Source organism: Heteronotia binoei, chromosome 19 (assembly GCF_032191835.1).
Source record: "Heteronotia binoei isolate CCM8104 ecotype False Entrance Well chromosome 19, APGP_CSIRO_Hbin_v1, whole genome shotgun sequence".
Taxonomy (NCBI): domain Eukaryota; kingdom Metazoa; phylum Chordata; class Lepidosauria; order Squamata; family Gekkonidae; genus Heteronotia; species Heteronotia binoei.
Window position 1 is genome coordinate 1470186 of NC_083241.1, and position 6320 is coordinate 1476505.

Below are 6320 nucleotides of genomic sequence, written 5' to 3' on the forward strand. Positions count from 1 at the left end.
CAGCCATTTATCTTGGCCTGTTGGATGTTTTTCCAATCCCACTGCCCCCCCCCCCATCTGAGAGGAAATAATGATATATTCTCCTTCCTTTCCTCCTCTTTGCCCACGGAAATGTGCTCACAGCCACCACATACTTGGAAAGTCGATGGTTGCAATTGAAAAGGTGTTTTCAGAGATCCGGTTGAGCGTTCCTCAGGAGTAGAGAGCTTTGGCGGTGGACAATCTACCTGAGGACAATGTCATCCTCTCCCACGAAGCTGCAGAAGGAGGCCAGGCTGTAGCTATAAAAAACAATTCAGTTCCAAAATGAAGGCCGTCTTTGCCTGTGGAGTCCTTTTCCCTGCGGCTGAGAAGAACAACGGAAGTTGTATATTAAGGGCCCAGGAAGCGTTTTTCAATCACAGCCCTGGTTCTGGTGGGAAATGAATGAAGGTTTCTTTAACATTTCCAAGCTCTGAAGGAAATTGCTGCAGATGGGTTTGATTTCAGCAGAAGGGACTTGCCACAATTCCACAAGGCCTGCAAGACGGAATTGTTCAAAGTGGCGTGCAATATCTAACGGGGAGGCAACCCACCATCCCACAGCACTGATATTTGAACTCATCCCAGCACAAATGTAGAGTGTCAGATAACATCTAACGATGTCTTACATGTAGCATTAAATAAGAACTAAAAAAAATGCCATCTTAGATTCTCTTGATTGTAACTGAAACTGTATGAAATGATTTTATTACAAGGCTATTTTTAATACCATGTTGTTTTAACTATTGTCAGCCACCCTGAGCCCATCACCCTGAGGGCGGGATATAAATAAATAAATAAGGGCTTGGTGCTGTGCGTTTTCTGAGTGTTAAGTGTCCTCAAGCAGTGTCTGACTTATACTGACCCTCTGAATTAACGCGCTCCAAAACCTTCTGTCCTTAACAACCTTGCTTGGGTCTTGCAAAGAGAGGGCTTCAGCTTCCTTGATGTCGATCCATCTCTTCTTGGGTCTTCTAGAGCCAGTTTGGTGAGTGGTTAAGAGAGGCAGACTCTAATCTGGGAGAACCGGGTTTGGTTCCCCACTCCTCCTCTACGTGCAGCTGCTGGTGTGATTTTGGATCAGTCACAAGTTCTCCCAGAGCTGTTGTCTCAAGAGCAGTTCTGGAAAGAGCTCTCTCAGTCCCACCTCCCTTATAGGGTATCCGTTGTGGGGAGGGGAAGAGAAGGAAGAAGATATTGGATTTGTATCCCACCCTTCACTCTGAATCTCAGAGTGGCTCACAATCTCTTTTATCTCCTTCCCGCATGACAGACACCCTGTGAGGTGGGTGGGGCTGAGAGAGCTCTCCCAGACGCTGCCCTTTCAAGGACAACTCCTGCGATAGCTACGGCTGACCCAAGGTCATTCCAGCAGCTGCAAGTGGAGGAGTGGGGAATCAAACCCGGTTCTCTCAAATAAGAACATAAGAGAAGCCATGTTGGATCAGGCCAATAGCCCATCCAGTCCAACACTCTGTGTCACACAGTGGCCAAAATATATGCACACACCCACACCCACACACATATACACACACAGTGGCTAATAGCCACTGATGGACCTCTGCTCCATATTTTTATCCAATCCCCTCTTGAAGCTGGCTGTGCTTGTAGCCGCTACCACCTCCTGTGGCAGTAAAAGTACTTCCTTTTATCCGTTCTAACCCGACTGCTCAGCAATTTCATTGAATGCCCACAATTTCTTGTATTGTGAGATAGAGAGAAAAGGACTTCTTTCTCTACTTTCTCCATCCCATGCATAATCTTGTAAACCTCTATCATGTCATCCCGCAGTCGACGTTTCTCCAAGCTAAAGAGCCCCAAGCGTTTTAACCTTTCTTCATAGGGAAAGTGTTCCAAACCTTTAATCATTCTAGTTGCCCTTTTCTGGACTTTTTCCAATGCTATAATATCCTTTTTGAGGTGCGGCGACCAGAACTGCACACAGTATTCCAAATGAGACCGCGCCATTGATTTATACAGGGGCATTATGATACTGGCTGATTTGTTTTCAATTCCCTTCCTAATAATTCCCAGTACTGCGTTGGCCTTTTTTATTGCAATCGCACACTGTCTTGACATTTTCAGTGAGTTCTCTACCATGACCCCAAGATCTCTCTCTTGGTCAGTCTCTGCCAGTTCACAGCCCATCAGAGTCTGCACACAAAACCACGACACCAAACTGGCTCTCAGAGATTGTAAGCCACTCTGAGAGAAGGGCAGGGTATAAATCCAGCCTCCTCCTCCTCCTCCTTTCCTTCTCCTCAGCTTTTCCTGGCATTATTATCTTTCCTAGTGACTCTTCTCATATATGTTTGAGGCTGCTTTCATTTTTTGAGGGGGGGTTGTGTGGTTGTGTGTATGTATCTGCACCTGGAAGTCACATCAACCACTGTTGACTGACCCCTCCTGGGGGTCTGGAGGATATTCAGGGAGGTGGCTGAATCGAGCCTGCCCCAGCCTCCCGACTGCTGGTATTCCCAGGAGGTCTCCCATCCAAGTACTACCCAGAGCCGACCCTGCTTCTCTTCCAAGGTCTGAGAAGATTGGGTTTGCAGCTGGGCTCTCCAGGTCAGGCTGCTTTCATTTCTTTGTTCGACTTTTTAATAGTTCTCCCATTGTTACAATGTTTTATGGTGTTTATGCCTTTATTATGTGGCCTGTTCTGGAGCAGACCCAATAGACTGGTGGGAAAGGGCTTTTTGTTTAGCAGGAACTACTTTGCATGTTAGGCCACATACCCCTGATGTAGCCAATCCTCCAAGAGCTTGCAGTAGGCCCTGTACTAAGAGCCCTGTAAGCTCTTGGAGGATAGGCTACATCAGGGAGGTGTGGCCTAATATGCAAAGGAGTTCTTGAAAAGCCCTGAATAAATGATATATATAAAGCCAAGGTCTAGAGAAAGCCTTTTCTGACTCTGAGGGGTTCAGATGCAACAAGGGGAACATCTGGGCTTTTGCCCGTGGAATAATTATGCAGAAGAAGTGCCAACAGGCCCCATGGCTTCCTTCCTCACCCCATATGTTAAGTAAGTAAGAAGATCGCCCTGACCTGGATTATAGCCCAGGCAAGCCCAATCTCCTCAGATCACAGAAGCCCAGCAGGGTCAACTCTGGCAAGTACTTGGATGGAAGACCTCCAAAGGAATACCAGCAGTCGGGAGGGCTGGGCAGGCTCTATTCAGCCACCTCTCTGAATATCCTCGAGGCCTCCAGTAGGGGTCAGTCACCTGAGGTCACCATGACTTCTAGGTGCAGACACAAACGCACACACAGACACACATGCACACTACACACTTTGTTGTCCAGTCACACAGTCAAGTCCGGCTCTTTGAGACCCTGTGGACAAAGTCATGCCAGGCCCTCCTGTCTTCCACCATCCTCCAGTCAGTAACGATGTCCAGCCATCTCATCTTTTGCCGTCCCCTTCTTCTTTTGCCTTCTGTCTTTCCCAGCATCAGGGCCTTCTCCAGGGAGGGCTCCCTTCTCATTGGGTGGCCAAAGGATTTGAGCTTCAGCTTCAGCATCTGACCTTCCAGGGAACAGTCTGGGCTGATCTCCCTTAGGACTGACTGAATGGATCTTCTTGCAGTCCAAGGGACTCTCAAGAGTCTTCTTCAGCACCACATCTCAAAAGCATCTATTCTTATGTGCTCGGCCTTCCTTATGGTCCAGCTCTCACAGCCATACATTACAACTGGGAATACCATCGCTTTGACTATACGGACTTTTGTTGGCAGGGTGATGTCTCTAATTTTTATCATACTGCCCAGGTTCGCCATAGCTGTCCTCCCAAGGAGCAAACGTCTTTTAATTTCATGGCTTCAGTCACCATCTGCAGTGAGCTTGGATCCCAGAAATGTGAAGTCTGTCACTACTTCCATCTCTTCCCCTTCTATTTGCCAAGGGGCCGGATGCCATGATCTTAGTTTTTTTGATGTTGAGTTTCAAGCCTACTTTTGCGCTCTCCTCTTTCACCCTCAACAAGAGGTTCTTTGGGTGCTCTTCACCTTCTGCCATTAGAGTAGTGTCATTCGCATATCTGAGGTTGTTGATGTTTTTCCCGGCAATCTTAATTCCAGCTTGTGCTTCATCCAGGCTGGCATTCTGCATGATGTACTCTGGATATAAATTATATAAGCAGGGTGACAATGTACATCCTTGTCGAACTACACACTACACTGCCCAAAAGCAAGCAAGGAGATCTTACTATGTTTCCATTCTGCTGACTGAGACATTAACTAAAGGGGGCGGTGCTGAAATTTGCGAAACCAGTTTACATTGCACAGATCTACGGGAAAAATTCTAACCCACAGGAAACAGTTGTGCGACTGGGCTGTCTGTCTTACTGCTGAAGTGGGCAAGGCTGGTAGCAGGCTGGGTGAGATTAAACCATGACTCAGATGGAGTTCATAACAGACAGGCAAGGAGAGATGAGTGATGCCCTTCCAAGCCGCACAGCTGTTTCATTGTGCCCTGGCAGGCGAAGGAGCGCCTCGGAGCCAACCAATCCCTCCCCCCCGGTGATACCGTGCTCTTTAAACGTATTCCAATTACTGTCTAATATTTTTCAATGTACATTTTTCACACCTTGTGAGAATAATGGAAGGGGAGCTAATCTTCCCTGCCTGACGCAGGAAGAAGAAGAAGACCTATAAACCTCACAATGGGCTTTACACACACGGAGCAAGAACACCCAGGGAGGAAGAATGCCAGAGATCCGCGTTCCCTCTAAACTGAGTTACTGTGAGCTAGCTCAGTTTTTTAGCCTCTGGCTCACGCTTTTTTGTCAGGAAGAATGCAGCAGCTCGCAGCTCTAATGCCAGGAGGTCACAAAGTAGAACTTTTGCTCACAAGACTCCACAGCTTAGAGGAAGCACTGCCAGAGGGTCCTCTAGTTTCAGCTGCTTTGCCATTCTTGCTGCTGTGAACATATGAAGCTGCCTTCTACTGAATCAGACCCTCTTTGGTCCATCAAAATCAGTCTTGTCTACTTAGACTGGCAGTGGCTCTCCAGGGTCTCAAGCGGAGGTTTTTCACGCCTATTTGCCAGGACCCTTTTGAGTTGGAGGTGCCGGGGATTGAACCTGCGACCTTCTGCTTCCAAAGCAGATGCTTTACCACTGAGCCACAGCCCCATTCATGGCTCTCCAGGATCTCCAGCAGAGGTTTTTCATGCCTATTTGCCTGGACCCTTTTTAGTTGGAGATGCTGGGGATTGAACCTGCGACCTTCTGCTTCCAAAGCAGATGCTCAGCCACTGAGCCACAGCCCCATTCATGGCTCTTCAGGGTCTCCAGCTGAGGTTTTTCACGCCTATTTTCCTGGACCCTTTTGAGTTGGAGATGCCGGGGACTGAAGAACCTGGGACCTTCTGCTTACCACTGAGCCACCATCCCTCCCACATATGAAGCTGCCTTCTATGGAATCAGACCCTCCTTGGTGCATCAAAGTCAGTCTTGTCTACTCACTGGCAGCACCTCTCCAGGGTCTCCAGTGAAGGTTTTTCACGCCTATTTGCCTGGACCCTTTTGAGTTGGAGATGCTGGGGATTGAACCTGGGACCTTCTGCTTACCAAGCAGGTGCTCTACCACTGAGCCACAGCCCCATTCATGGCTCTCCAGGGTCTCAAGCTGAAGTTTTTCATGCCTACTTGCCTGGACCTTTTTGAGTTGGAGATGCTGGGGATTGAACTTGGAACCTTCTGCTTCCCAAGCAGATGCTCTGCCACTGAGCCACAGCCCCATTCATGGCTCTCCAGGGTCTCAAGCGGAGGTTTTTCACGCCTACTTGCCTGGACCCTTTTTAGTTGGAGATGCCGGGGATTGAACCTGGAACCTTCTGCTTCCCAAGCAGATGCTCTACCACTGAGCCACCATCCTTCCCTGTGTGTACCACAGGGGTCTATGTGCCAAGCAGCCATTTACCACAGTGCCCAACTTGTCCCTTGGGAGAAACCAGGTATCCGTAACATGCTCCCTACCACTCCCTTCCTTCCCTGGTTTCAAGGGGAGTGCAGACATAAGGAGCCTTCTGACAAGAGTCCAGCCCCACCATTCCCACCCCATTCTTTTCAGTGTGACTAACAGCCTTTCTTGCTAAGACTGGAGTTGGGGCAACCAGTTAGAATGAAGCGATGCTCTCACGCAACAAAGACAGCCCCATTCATGGCTCTCCAGGGTCTCAAGCGGAGGTTTTTCACGCCTATTTGCCTGGACCCTTTTTAGTTGGAGATGCCAAGGATTGAACCTGGGACCTTCTGTTTACCAAGCAGATGCTCTACCACTGAGCCACCATCCTTC

General features: G+C 48.5%; 1 non-coding gene across 1 annotated transcript; it reads right to left on the minus strand.

Annotated features, from left to right (window-relative positions):
* Positions 1–5083: 5083 nt before the first annotated feature.
* TRNAP-UGG (transfer RNA proline (anticodon UGG)) lies at positions 5084–5155 on the minus strand. Its single transcript has one exon. It is a non-coding gene; the product is annotated as a tRNA-Pro (tRNA).
* Positions 5156–6320: the final 1165 nt, after the last annotated feature.